We start from the raw sequence: 16,448 nt of genomic DNA on the forward strand, positions 1-16,448 counted from the left end.
CAATCGCAGAATCCAGACGAGCATCCCATTTTTTCAAGTTTAGCTAGCAGAATGTCATGGTTGACTTTGTCGAATGCAGCTTTTAGATCCGTGTAGACCACATCCACTTGCAGTTTTTTGCATATTTGATCCATGCAGAACGATGTAAAGCTAATGAGAATAGTCTCAACAGAGCGACCCGGAAAGAATCCATGCTGGTAGGGACTAATGTATTGCTTGCAAGATGCAAAGAGTTTTTCGTAAATCAGCGTCTCAAACACCTTGGATTCCACTCCCAGCGAGGTAGTGCCACGGTAGTTCACTATATTGCATTTATCCCCTTTCTTAAACACGGGGAACATCGTAGAGCGTTCCCATTCCGATGGAAATTTGTGCAGACGAAGCGACAAGTTGAATAATGTAGAAAGCGGAACAGCTAAAATGTCGGAGCATTTTTTCAGAACAGCTGAAGGAATTGTACTCGGGCCGGGTGAATATGACGACTTGATTTTACTTATAGCCGTGATAACCATTTGGACATCCACTGCAAACACGACCATGTCGATGACGTTAGCAGGTACATCACGGACTGCTCTGCCTATCTCAACTTGCGTTGGTGACTCGTTCGTGAAAACACTCGAGAAGTGTTTCGCAAAACGACTGCACTTATCAACAGGGGACAAAGCAATGTCATTGTCGAGATGCAGCCTTGACGGGAGACCATTTTCTTTCCTCTTTGTATTGACGAACGACCAGAATCCCTTCGGGTTGCGGCACAGATTCTGTTGAGTGCGATTGACATACCGCTTGTAAAGAAACTTATTGTAGCTGCGATAGTTGTTGCTGGCAACTGAGAAGTTCTGTTTGGTAAGGGGGGATCGTCGGCTACAGAATGTACGAAGAGATTTAGCACGTGCACGCTTCAGTTTCCGCAGAGTGGCGTTTGTCCATGGCGGCTTCCTCGGAGGTTGGGACCTCGGTACAGAGGCAGAGACACAATCTAGCAGAATGCAATTGAAGCGTGCAACGGCTGAATCGATGTCGGTATAGTTCAACTCTGCGTTATAATCGATACGATTTAAGGAACGACGCAGCAGAGCAATGTCGGTCTTACGAAAATTCAGCCTATCAGCGCTCAAACTTTCGTCGTTGTGTTGCGCAATATCATTTGCGATAGATATATCAAGAGCAGGATGAAAGTTGTCAAGAGCGACGACAACATCAGTAGCTTCATTAACGGCACAATCAAGAAGCGAGCTCGCGCTTGCAAACACCAGATCCAAAAAGTGAGATTGAAAGTTGGAAAAATGACTTATCTGGCTCAGGAGTAGTTGTCGACAGTGTTGCATCCAGTATCCGTAAACAGAGAATATTCACTGACGGACACAAGCGTTCCAACAGGCATCGTTTCTCTTGCAAGCTCTCTCACTGAGAAGCTGCATGTACTGTCATTACTAATGTATGAGTTTCACTGAGAGAGATATTCCGTCAGTTCAGTCTGATGCTCACTTGGAGACGAATCAACATGACTGAAATCTTAAAATGACGATCAATTTTTAAAATTTCCGTCGTGATCATCAATTGCAAGGACAACGTTTTCTTGGTTTGACTTAGTTCTTAGAAGGAAAATAAAAGTGTGCATTCGCAATGATGTGATGTCAGAAAATGATAATGAAAATCAAAGTGTTATCATTTTCAATTCACTATAAAACTATAAACAGACCGTTTTAAAAACAAACAGAGAATGACCGATCTGTTCTCTCATTCGAAATATTTTACTCTCTGCGTGTTGCCACTCTCGCGTCACTGTTGTTCGTGTTCGCAGTACGCTACCCATGGCATGAATTCGATCAACGTGGAATGACGATCATTTTGGTTCGTGACGGAACTACTTCGTATGATTTGACGTGTGGATGATGATCACGACTCAGTGCAACTCTGGTTGTCGATACTATCGGATCGGGAAACGCATATTCATGCCGAGTGGGTGACCAAATAAACCCCGGCTGATTAAAATCCCCATGCATTAAGAGCACAGCAGTTGGATCAGCTATCGTTGAAGCACATTTAGCAGCATCCAGGTGAAGCTGCATGGTACTGCAGTCATGTCGTCATTCAGATGGAATGTACACAGCTCCGACAAATACATTTCGAGAGAGAAGTTTAATCTTAACCCATATCGTTTCGATCAAAGTGAACCGATCGTCCCTGATCAAGCCGGAGTCCAACGTGTTAGACACCGCGATTAACACTCTTCCGCCACGTGTTCGAATGCTATTAGCTATGCTGCGGTCGCATCTGTAGACGTTGAAACGGTCACCAAATAGTTGAACAGAATTGATTTCCTCGTCCAACCACGTCTCTGAGACCACATTAACATCATAATCACTATCCAGCGCAGCCAGGTAGACATCGTCCAGTTTTGTCCTCAGTCTCCGAGTGTTCTGATAATGAACACGGAGACCGCGTGCGGAAGCAGAGTGAGTTGTACCATTTCGGCAAGTTGGGCTGGAAACCGGGAGATCGTGGGCTTGAGGTACAGAAGAAATGCAAGGGTACTCGCTTGAGGGTGGCGACTGGAGGTCTCTTTCACCGCTCCAGATCGCAGTACCGAGACGGCTCTGATGGCTGTAATCGAGGTCGTCAAGTGCTGATAATGAAGAAATTCTGGTAGCAGACAGGACTGGGTCGGGTGGCTTAGAGACCTCCAAAAGGCTTCGTGTTGTGCGTCTCGGTGTCAAGTCCATCGGTGGATGAGAGTTTACTCCATTGGTGAGTCCAGCATTTCTGGGGTTACCAACGGTTGTAACAAGGTTTCGATTCGTGGGAACTTGGCTCTTGGCTTCCAAAAATCCTCCGTGTTTCTTCGAACATCGAATTCCCGGAAGAAGATACCGTTAGGCCAAATGGATGGGTCCAAGGCATTGTCCTTAAGTTCACGATCCACTCCGACTTTGAAGGACACAAAGGCAAACGAAGAAAGATCGGCATCTTTTTTTACCAGCTTCTTGACAAATGGCTCCGAGCCGATGACGCACTACTGAACCATAGCAGCGACGTCCTCCTCGTCACATGTGGAGCAATTCGGGAAAGGTACAGCCAGAATTTGTCCACTGGCATCGGTATGGTATCTACCGCTTTGACAGCGTCACTGACTTTGCGTGTTCCACTTAGTAAAGCGTAGGCCTTCCACTAGGAGAGCCTTGTATCGCGTGGACCAGTGAGCCGATTTGATGCCGACTTTGCAGCCGACGAAGTGTTGAACTGGTCAGACAACGCTTGTAGTGCACAATTAGTCTTGTCCAGTTCAAGTTTTAACTCCTTCAGACAGTCGTTGACACAATCCGAGACCGTTGAAACAAGATTCACCGTGGTAAAAGATGAATTCCGTGCTTTCAGTTGGTCTAGTGTTGAAATGCAGTCGTTGCAGAACCCTAAAAGATTCGGCGACTAGTTGTTGACAAAATCGAGGTTCGATCTGGTCCATCCGATGCATTTAGTGTGGGCCATGTGCTCACAAAAGTGACATTTGATGAACTCCAGGCTTTTCACCGACTTAGAGCACTGAACGCAAGATGAATCCATATTGCAGACTTTGTTGGCACTTGTCGCTCACAAAAAAGTGATCAGTCTTTATATATGTTATCTTCGCACTTAGTCAGACAGAGTGTAGCTATTGTCATACAGATATCGCGACATAACCCGATTTCACCGGGACCGCAAAGATGGTGTAAACAAAAACAGCTGTAATGCCACAAACCGATCTACTAACACTCACTGAAAGCAGTTAATACCGGAATGTATACACAAAACTTTACTATTTCACGACTGCTTTCGATGTTTAGAATGATTTTCGCACGGCTAACAACCAATAAGAATCGTATTTCACAGAAAAAACACAAAGAAAAAGTATCGAGCTCACGCGCGCAGTAAATAATACCATGCAGTGTATGTTTGCGTCATTACCCAAGTAACAATTTTTGTTACCCTAGCTTATTTGTGACTAGTTTGCAACCAGGAATTTGAGTGATTGTTACTAACATCTAACCATTTACGTGACTCTAAAAGCGCAGTTTCTACTAGTTGCTAAATCGGCTAAAAATAAGTTTTCGTTACGATGGAATGCCGTACAGAAATAACTTATCTTTCCATAACTTGAAAATAACTTGTTGAAACATAGTCACCATTGACATTATAAGCATCGAATGAATCCAGAATACTTTTGCATCAGCAATACAAAGGTAGTAGCGTACTTGAAATCACAAACCTAATATAGATTTTAAAACTGTCGAGCGGAATTAAATTTTAATCAACTGGTTTTTTATGCGCTTTCAATCAAAATCTGTTTATGAAGATATGAAAAATAAACAACTAAAGGGTCACAATTTATTGACAGGTAGATCGACCTCGTCATCATCTTCTTCTAATTTCAGTTATGCTAGTATAACAGGTAGAAATCTACCACTTAATTCTTCTAATGTAAATAATCAAAACACAGGACCGCCTTGCAGTTCATGTTCCAACAAAAACAATTTATTAATAGGTAGATCGGCCATATCATCTTTTTCTAAGGGCAATCTATCTACAAATATTCCTTCAATGTCATTCGCTTCTTTAAATGAAGTTGATTTAGGCGATATAACTGAAAATAAAATGATCTACCTACAAAATCAACTTTTTCAAATGATCATCCGAATGAATTCGACTTCATCACTTTCAAATCGGATGGCAATTTGCAAATAATATTATAATGAATTTAAAATTTAACAGTGATGTTAAATAATTATTTGAATATTTTAAATTGGAATGCTCGATCTTTGAAATCGAGTGAAGATGAATTTTATAATTTTCTCAAAGTTCACAAAATCCATATTGCCATTGTGACAGAAACTTTCCTTAAACCAAATCTCAAATTGAAAAGTAATCCACATTATGTGGTTCATCGATTTGACAGGTTTACTGGAATGGGTGGTGGAGTTGCCATTTTTGTCCAACGACAAATTAAACATCGAATTTTACCTTCTTTCAATGATTTTGTTTTAGGCTTTGTTAAGACGTAAAGCCGCCTTGAGCTAGTTTTAACATGATCAGTATCTAACGAGGAAACAGATTGGAAAACCGACATGTGAACACAATGATGTAATGAAAACCGCGAAAATGTTACCGCAGAGACGGGACTCGAACCCGTAGCTAACTCCTAACCGGGGAAATTGTTTTACCAATTAAACTACCCTGCATATGAAAACACATGAAGAGAAAGTCCAATTGATTGGACGAAACTAAGCATGCTTCGCTCTACTTAGTCACTACGGTATTCACTTACAGTCCCGTATCGACGGAAACAAATTCAACAGAAACACATACAATGATCACGAGTCTATTTCTACCCATCTGCTCTTGCCGCACGATACTGATACTGATACTAAAGTTATTGAAAGCTTGGGAATCGAAGTTGAAACCATTCATGGAATTTATTTCATCGCTGGAGCATATTTGCCATTCCAATGCACCGGCGAACAATTAAATTTCTTTAAAGGCGATTTGCAAAAACTTACAAGATATCGATCGAAATTTTTCGTAATAGGGGACTTAAATGCTAAGCATGTCCAGTGGAATTGTAGGCAAAATAACAGTAATGGTAAAATACTTCATAATCAACTCTCAGCTGGTTACTTCACAGTTCTTCATCCCAGTAATCCGACTTGTTTCTCTTCCGTGAAAAACCCGTCTACAATTGATCTGATTCTAACAGATCAAAGTCACATTTGTAGTGAACTGATTACACATGCTGACTTTGACTCAGATCATCTTTCTGTAACATTCAGACTTTCCAACGATGCTATAATTAATCCAATTAGTTCTATATTCCACTATCATAGAGCTAATTGGTTGGATTACAGATCTCACATTGAAAATCATGTGGATCATAAAACTATTTTAGAAAATTCTGCGGACATCGACACAGTAATTGATAATTTGAATCATTGCATTATCGAAGCTAGAAATCTTTCAATTCCCAAAGCTCAAACTAAATTAAATTCTCCTATCATCGATGACAATCTTCAACTGCTCATTCGGTTGAAGAATGTTCGTCGACGACAATATCAACGTTCTCGTCATCCTGCTATGAAAAACATAGTTAAGGATTTACAAAAATAAATTAAACATAGATTTATGAATGAAAATTTCGCTAAAGAAGTTGATCAAATTAAACCATATTCTAAACCCTTCTGGAAACTTTCTAAGGTTCTTAAGAAACCTCAGAAACCAATTCCTGCTCTCAAGGAAGGAAATCAAATACTTCTTACAAATGATGAAAAAGCTCAAAAACTTGCTCAGCAGTTCGAGAGTGTCCACAATTTTAATTTGAACGTTGTGAGTCCTATTGAAAATGAAGTCTCACTGAAATATGATCATATTTCAGTTCAAGTGTTATTACAAGATGACATTAATGAGACGAATTTTGATGAAATTAAATCAATTATTAGAAAACTTAAAAACATGAAGGCTCCTGGTAATGATGGAATTTTTAATATTCTTATTAAAAATCTTCTCGATGTTGCCTTGAGACTCCTGGTTAAAATTTTCAAAAAGTGTTTTTCATTTGCTTACTTCCCAAAAAGATGGAAAAACGCTAAAGTAATTCCTATCCTCAAACCTGATAAAAACCCAGCAGAAACATCAAGTTATCGACCAATAAGCTTACTTTCTTCTATCAGTAAACTTTTTGGAAAAATTATCTTGTTGAGAATGATGTCTCATATAAATGAGAGTTTAATTTTTTTACCAGAGAAGTTTGGATTTCGTCATGAACATTCAACTACTCATCAACTTGTCAGAGTAACGAACATGATAAAAGCAAATAAATGTTCTGGGTTATCCATTGGAGTTGCTCTTCTAGACATAGAAAAGGCATTCGACAGTGTTTGGCACAAAGTTTTAATAGCAAAAATGTCTGATTTCCAGTTTCCTATTTATTTGATCATAATGATTCAAAATTATTCAATTGATCGTACTCTTCAGGTTAGCTATCAGAATTGTAACTGTATGAGCCGGTGTTCCGCAGGGTTCGAGCGTAGCTCCAATCTTGTATAATATTTTCACTTCTGATCTTCAAAATCTACCCGTTGGTTGTCAGAAATCACTATTCTGTGACGACACAAGTCTGTTAGCCACATGTAGAAATATAAGAGTGATCTGCAGTCGCCTACAAAGATGTTTAAATATTTTCAGTGACTATCAGTCTAAAAGGAAAATTAAACCAAATGCAGCAAAAACGCAATTAATTATCTTTCCTCATAAGCCAAGAGCTTCTTTTCTTAAACCAAACAATAATCACATTCTCAAATTGAATGGCTTGGAATTGACATGGTCTGATCAAGCTAAATACTTAGGTTTAACGTATGACAAAAAACTCACTTTCAAGGATCACATTGAAGGAATGCAGGCAAAGTGTAATAAGTTAGTATATAAGTTTCTTTTCCCCATTACACAATACAAGTAGGTTTAAAATTTTCCCTAGACAAAAATCTCAGAATTGCAGAAGCAAATGATGTCCTCATGGTAACAACCAAATCATATATATATATATAATAGGGCTGAAAAGTCATCACTTGTGGCTGAACACCCAATTTAAATCTTAATAATTTAATTTTAACTCATATTCCAATAAATACTTATTAAAAAAAATAAAACAACTAAAGGATTAGTCCAGAATGTTCAAAATTAATTCAAGTAGAGTGATTTCTCGTTATTTTGAATTCATATATCATGAGAATTCTAATATTATCACAATCGATGTTCAAACCCTATATTATTTTACTTCGTATTTATGGTGGTGCATTATCATTATTAAATATTTATCGTGTAGTGCCTAGAACAAAAATTCCAATATCCTGGTTATATTTATGTTTCATACACTTCTTGAGACTCCATGATGTGATCGCCATATTCAATCCAACAAATGTTTTTTAGGTTGCATTTCAGTTATCATTACGTTGGGAAACATACCGAAAGCTATCTAAAATAGTGCAGATATTGTATGTTATAATATTATAATATCTATGTTATTGTTATATCAATTCCTAGTAACGATTTAAATAAATGCTTACGTATTTATAATGGTTTCGCAACGGAAAAGAAACCTTTTTTCAACTAGTAGCTAAAAGCATAGCAACATCGAAAAATTGTGTACAAATGGTGCACAGAACGCGGACTGTCACTGAGAAAGATAGCAAAAATGGAAGGAATAAGTGAAAAAGCCGTGCAAAATGCAATCAGGAAATTCGGTGAGGATAACACCTTTGAGGATAAACCGAAAACGGGTCGAAAAAAAATGTCCTGCTAACCCTCAGTTGGATAAACGTTTACTGAAGGTGTTCGAGCAAAAGATGGAGGTTTCAGCTCGGGATGTGACCAACAAAGTGTGCACTTCGAAGTCAAATGTTCTTCGTGCTAAAGAACGTTTGAATCTTCGAATCTATAAGAAGCAGAAACAACCATAACGTAGTCCGAAACAAGAAGCGTCGATCAGGCCGAGGGTTCGAAAGCTGTACAATACGATTCTTGCTGGAAATTTGAACTGAATTATCATGGACGACGAAACCTACGTGAAACTCGATTACAAATCCTTGCCGGGACCACAATATTAAATGGTGCGAGAAGGGCAAGTGTTAAACCAGTCCGAGACATCGATTGAAGTCGAAAAATTTGGTAAGAAAGCTGGTAAGCAATTTGTAGATGCGGTAAGATTTCGAAACCCTTCATAATCACTGTTTCAATGAACAGCGAAATATACATCAAGGAATGTTTACAAAAACGACTTCTACTTATGATTCGAAGCCACAAGGATCCTGTTGTCTTCTGACCAGATCTTACTTCTTGCCACTTTTCGAAATCAACGGTAGAATGGTATACTACCAAAAATGTTACTTTCGTCCCAAAAGACATGAATCTACCGAATTGCCCACAACTTCGACCAATTGAGGAATTTTGGGCATTAACGAAGGCACATTCCAAGAAACATGTCTCGGCAGCTGAAACCATTCAACAGTTCGAAAAAGATTGAAAAAAATTGTCAAAACTTGTCGCCAAGAAGTCTGTACGGAATTTAATGAGGAACGTTCGCAAGAAGGTGCGCCAGCTAGTCTACAATGGCTAAGTAGCAAATGTTGAGAATAATATTCTGTTGTTGTATGTCTAATATTATCAGTGTATCGAATAAAATTTGAATATCTAACACTTGTGAATTATTTACAGCGAAATCAAACTTTCTGGGACAGTCTTTAAGGTGAAATGTAGCGGAATGCGAAAAACGCGTTTTTGATCAATTATTCAGAAACTAGACCGTATAACAGGTATTATTTTAGATTGTAGCAATTTTTATAGCAAAGCTATAACTTCATCGTTGACAAGCTACTGAATGAAATGAATACAAGCCAAGTATTATCGTTCATTAACCTGTGATACAAACAATATGATAAACATTGTGGGTCAGCTTCGAGCCAGTCAGCATGGAAAACTTTTTAGAATTCATTGGTTATTCAATTATTACGAATACAATGAATCAACGCTTGATTTTCCTTTCAAAATCGATTGAATAATAATGAACTACGACATTACTTTATATTCAATTTTGTGCCCTAGATATGTGCTTGAGAAAAGATTCACTAAATAATTTTAACTGCCTGGTAAGATGAACTATTAATTATAATTGGAATGTATTCCAACAATGTAATTTATGAAATTATTAAACTATTGATGATTTCTGGACCCGGAGGACATTTGATCTTCGGTTCGTTATCGTTGAAATAGATATTCGCAGCCGACTCATAGCATAGCTTCGATTACATGGCTAGTACTACGATCCTATTGACACAACAGAAATAATACATTCTACTTATTCGAAGATGATAATGAAAGTCAATTAGAATGGAATATATTGGCATTGAATGTATTCGATAAGTAAATTGGACCGCGCTCTATCATGCGTGTCAAGTAAATACTTTTACGTATATTCTATCTCATCGGCGGGAAGGGTCTGGTGAACGATTGGCAAAGATATCGAAAATACTTTAATGTTATCCCGTCTTCAATCGTTCTTTTGAAGGAGAATCCATCCTTGCTACTAAACTCAGACATATACATGGTTATCAAGTTTGTCAATACATATACATATAGCCTCATGTTAGTCGTTCATAATTACTCATGATTTATAGCTCTAGTGTAAGAGTAATCACTAACAATAACGATTGAATTAGCATATATTTAAAGTGTGAAGGATTCAAAAATCCATTACGTCCAGTCTTTTTTACAAGCCAATATAACGAGAGGTAAACCCACTGCGCTCAATCATTGAAAAAAGTTCTTGTTTCTATGTGTCCGTTTTTCTTGGTATGCTTTGTGCGACGGTTCGTTCAACTGAAGCGGATAAAATTTTGCGCGCATTATATGACGCTACATTTCACCTTAAGGAATATTTTATTATCATTCAAAATCAATAATTTTGCTTAAGTTGAAATAACTAATCGTAATATCTAAATAAACAAAGCCGATTTGTTTTTCAACTCACATAACTGTGAAATCAAAAAGAAGGTCAGTTCGTGCTCGCATCTCACACAACACAGTCGCAAATCATTTACGGTCGAAACAACAGAAACAAAGACAATACAGTACAGTGAACAATAGGGTGTACGGAATGGTCAAATACGATTTAACAAAGCCGTCCCTGTGCACATGGTGGACAATGCCATAGAAGTACGCGTGCATGACCTCCCCCCGCAGGTCACCGATCATTACGTTCGGGAGAATATATAGCAGTACGGTGAAATCCTTTCCATTGAAAGGGAAGTATGGCGGAAGTATTCCGGTATCCGGAATGGCGTGCGAGTGGTACGTATGCATCTACGTAAGGTAATTCCATCTTACATCATTTGTGGTCAAGGTGGGACACATCCGTGTAAAACGCTGATTACCTATGAAAATCAGCTGGTTACATGCCAGTTTTGTGAACAACCTGCACACTACGGTAAACCTTGCACAGAAACTGCGAAAAGGACATCTTCAACCAAAGTCAAGGTAAACCGTTCAACAATGGAAACTAGTGAGCGCAGTACTCCTGTTTCACCATCAAACCAACCAGCAACTGCAACCAATGTACAACAAGGCGCATCTACAGCAACTAGCAACGAGCTCAAGACTGAGAACATCAAGGAAAACGAAAAAAAGACGAAAATCAACAACAAAACTACCGATGCGGCAATGGATGACGAGACGAGTCACGAACAAAGTGCCCCTCAACCCTCGCAGGAGGGAAATGGAAGCTCCTCTCCTCCTAGAAAAAGAGTGACAACGAGATCCACTTCAAAAAATAAATTATTTAAAAAATCGGCTAATTCGGCCACGTAAAGCTTGTACGCAAATAGGCCTGAATAAAAATACCTTTTTTTTGTGCAATTGAAGCCATTCGCTCAAACATGACTGGCAAAACTGAACCGTTTTTCCTGGGCAAAATAAAACAGTGCCTGAACGACATATTGAACAATAATTATTTAATCACTATAGTCTGGGTCCCGGCTCATTGCTCCATTCCTGGCAATGAAAGAGCCGATATTTTAGCCAAACGTGGTGCTATTGAGGGTGAAATTTATGAGAGACCGATTGCTTTCAACGAATTCTATAGCTCGTCTTGCCAAAGAACACTTGCCAGCTGGCAATCTTCTTGGGATAAAGATGATCTGGGTCGGTGGATGCACTCAATTATTCCGAAAATATCGACAAAGGCATGGTTCAGGGGACTGGATGTGAGTAGGGATTTCATTCGTGTGATGTCCAGACTCATGTCCAATCACTACACGTTAGATGCACATCTCCTTCGAATTGGGCTCTCCGAGACTAATCATTGTGCTTGCGGAGAAGGTTATCGGGATATTGATCATGTCGTTTGGACATGCGTGGAGTATCGTGATGTCAGATCTCAACTAATAAATTCTTTGCGTACCCAAGGTAGACTATCCAATGTCCCAGTTCGAGACATTCTTGCTTGTCGTGCCCTTCTATACATGAAACTTATTTATCATTTCATAAAGAAAATTGGAGTTTCAATTTAATAAACGCCCCTTTTAAGACTTAGTTCTTATCTCAACTGCGTCCATGAGTTCAACCAATAGCTAAATTAGAATAGAAATTATGTAATGATACAAACAAACTCGAAACAGTTTATGAAATTATCAAAAAAATGTCTGAAAATAACGGCTTATTTTATAATTTATAGAAGTTAATCGTTTGGTTCAAATAATATTTCCGAGTGGATTTCATAATTAATGACGAGTTACCTAAGATGATTAAATAATTGTTTTAATAAATTCAAATCGTTGTGACTATGTTAGAATTAAATTAGGATAAGATTTTTATGTAAAAGTGATGCTACGGCGAAGAAAAACTTATGTAAACTGCCTTAAGAAATAAACGTATTTATGAAAAAAAAATACCTTTTGAATAAATACAAGGTCGGTTGTTGTAACTAAAATCTTTATTGAAATTGGAAGCTGTGTGTCTTGACTAACTGGTAACATCTTTTTTTCAACCAAAAATTTTGTTATTTCAACCATCGTTTCTGTTGATCGAAAAATAAAAATGACAGTTTAGAAAAAAACAACAATCGATTAGTTGTACCAAATTTTAGCCAATAAAATTCAGAAAAACAACTAATATTTTGGTTGTTTCACGAAAGCGAGGGGTTCCGTGGCAGCAATGTTTCACTCGTGTTTCAAATATAGAAGAAAAAATAGAACGGCAGCGTATGCCAGTTTTAAATTTAACAGAAGAACTGTTCGAATAAGTAAAACTTAAACGGCATGCTGGGGATGCAAGTTCCAGAAATTCGATGTTATTCATTTGATAGCATTACTAATTCAGCTTACAAATGATTTTCATTTAACCATTTAAATAGCCGATATATAATTCCTACTCTCAAGTTCCCTAGGATAGACCGATTCTACTTCTCAACCCAATAGAAGCTGATTGAGCATTTACATTTCCCATCGTATTCCTTCCTTTTTTTCTCTTAAATTGCCCATATTAGACACGCAGGGAAGAAAAACAACTCAACCCCTTGATAATCGATCCAATCCATCTGCACGAATACCATGGCGTCCATTACGAAATCCAATAACAAGCGGCAAAAAAAAAATATCCGCAAAATTTATTAGCCTTTCTAGCTCTCTCACTGAACCAGAAGGCAAACCATTTCCACTCAGATAAATTACAATCATTCATAACGTTGAATTGGTTTAGTTTTACTCTTCCAGTTTTTTTCCCTCCCGTAAAAATCTGCTCCATTGCGAACGTGATAAACTTTCCGCAAGAATCCAATAGACCCAAGTGGATTGAGAAATCTCATAACAAAGCGACTGCCAACCTCTTCTTCACATCCACAAAGAAAAGCTCGGAAACGTTTCCACATTACCCCATCGAGATGCCAAACCACCCCGCAATGAAAAAGCCACAATCAAACAATTACTTTTCTCATTTTTCTTATGCCATACCCTAATGTGCCTTCCATTTATTCCATTAGAGAACTCCTACCACTAATTTGCGAATGCAGCCACCCCAGTGGAAGTCACGCTCTCCTGGAACGGACACAACCAAAAGCAAGATTTACGCTTTACGCTTAGGTTTCCCTAATAAATCTGATCATTTTCTAAGAAGGGAAAACCCTGACTTAGATTCCTTACCCTGCTTGACTGGTAACACAATGGCAGACCGAGCCAGAATGTGGCGGGGAAACCAAAGATAGGTCAAAGAAATAAATGAAAACGGGTTCAGTTGATGTAGGTATTGGTGGAAGTAAAAAACGGGGCGTGTTCCCGGGATAGATTGAAGTGTGAGTGAAGCTTAACTTTCACCGAATGAGGGGCAGGCAAGTTTGGTAGGTACAAGTTCAGGGGAAATTAGCTTTTTTCGAACTCTAGAAACGGATGCTTGAGAGGAGCTTTTCGAATGTAACACTTTTTCGGAAAGCTTCGAGATGGAAAAATAAAGCCCAATAAAACTTTCTAGACAACATTTGCATGCAACTATTGCACCCACGATCAAATCAAGGGATATATTGAAATTACACTAATATTGGAAAACAAGACTTAGAAAACTAAATATAGAAGAAATATGAAAGGTATGAGAGATAACCAGAATTATGAGGAAAAAAATATACATATATATATATATATATATATATATATATATATATATATATATATATATATATATATATATATATATATATATATATATATATATATATATATATATATATATATATATATATATATATATTAATACCAAAATACCAAGAAGGTAATAGTACAGTATAAAAATAAATTGGATTATGATTTCGATTCATCATGTACCTCCGCTCGTGTAGTAAGCCACAAGAAAAGCGATAAAGCCATCACAATTCAACCGAGTACAAATTCCGTCCCATTTAGTTCCACAAAACAACATAAATTGAATTAGCTACAGACCGGATCCTACCCCTCGCCAAACCTTTCAATCCAACTTTTCCATATCATACCGATCATCTTTTTCACACTGCCCAGCAGCGCCTTGTTGAAACAGTGAACACGACACCATCCGTAGTAGGCGCTTTGTTTGTCGCAGATTGAATGGAAAATAGCAACCTTCAGACGCCGCTTTCAAGGTTATCGACGCTCCGCCAGGTTTCCGCACCCGTTCCTATTGCAGCCCCAAGGAATGACTCCTGATGAAGCAACAACAGAAACAGCAGCAGCAAAAACGATGAGTTCTAAAAATAGCTTCACTGGCCACTGGCCTGATTAATCCGAAGCGCAGCAGGTCAGAACGGGAGATTTTTGCATTATTTCGCTTTGTATATGTTGGGTTGATAATCAAGAATTTTTCTCCATTCACAGCATTCAGCTGGAATAATAATTTTGATTGTGCGCATGTGTTCTGTTCTGGGCACTGGAAGTCCAATTGGCACAGAGTAAACTTGATGACTGCGCACACTGTTGCTTTGCTAATCTGTGCTATGAATGAAGTTGTTCGGATTGCACGAACACTAACTTGGTAAGTGCAAGTATGTAGTAAAATTGTGATAGGGATGCTCGGAAATGATTTGACACATCTAATATGACCTTCCAATAAGTCAAGAAAAACATAAGTTTAGTTTCGTAATTCTAGAACTAAACTTATGTACTGAATTCCTTATCTGGATTCCGAACCCACTGAATTCTGATCTTATCCTAGATTTCTTGCTTAGTTCTGTTACGTTTGGTTTTGTATACTCATCTGGTGACAACTTTTCACTGCGAACCACCTATTCAGGGTCGTTTACCTCTTAGGTCTGCGGAGAAATTTCACTTTACTAGCTGGTTTTAAAGCGGAGCTTTTCTTGCTAACGAGTGGTTATTGAGTGAATCGTTTTACGGCGGATGAGCTTGAATATAAAGAAAAACCGCACAATATTCAATTTTTAAAAGCTATACCAAGTCTACTATACTTCTTTTATACATTATATGATTTATTATTTAATTTGAATCAATAATAAATATGTATATCATTTTGAATGAATGAATAAATAAATAAATAAATAGAAAAAATAAATAAACAAAAACCTACTTTCGGCACCAACCTTTGCCATTGAGCGGAACTTAAACGTAACTCAAACGTGTAAACACGGAGTAGGAACGCGATTAACGTTTAAATTCTCCTTAGACATCTACTGACAATGAAAAGGAACAAAAACATACATTATTCAACAAATATATACAAACTGCACTCAGTGACCAATCACATTGTCACCAGAAAGGCCACAGTTCTACAAACCAGTCCCAGAATTCAGTCCTGATTCAATTTAGGTTCTGGTGTAGATAAATAAATGATGGAAAAAGAAGCTCAACAGTTGTAAATATGGGATAAATTTCGCAAATTGATTTTTTATAGAATCATCAAAATATTCTCAAAGTATTATTCGAAGTTTACATGTACTGAGTAAGAAAATCCACGAAAAAAACATACTTTACCAATTACATTGTCACCAGAGAGGCCACAGTTCTAGAAACCAGTCCCAGAATTCAGTCCTGATCCAATTTAGGTTCTGGTGTAGATAAATAAATGATGGAAAAAGAAGCTCAACAGTTGTATATATGGGATAAATTTCGCAAATTGATTTTTTATAGAATCATCAAAATATTCTCAAAGTATTATTCGAAGTTTGCATGTACTGAGTAAGAAAATCCACGAAAAAAACATACTTTACTATGGGACGCCTTTTCAAAATTTCCCTGTACAAGAATTGGTAGAACTTAATCGTGAATATCTCTTGTTGTATTTAAGGCAGCAACATAATTTTTTCTCCATACCATTGAAAATAATTTCAGCAATTTATGATAAAATTTTCAGTAGTATGAGATATCCAAAAATACTCCAAGTTGAAGTTTTCTAAAATGTTT

This window comes from Malaya genurostris, chromosome 2 (genome assembly GCF_030247185.1).
Source record: "Malaya genurostris strain Urasoe2022 chromosome 2, Malgen_1.1, whole genome shotgun sequence".
Taxonomy (NCBI): domain Eukaryota; kingdom Metazoa; phylum Arthropoda; class Insecta; order Diptera; family Culicidae; genus Malaya; species Malaya genurostris.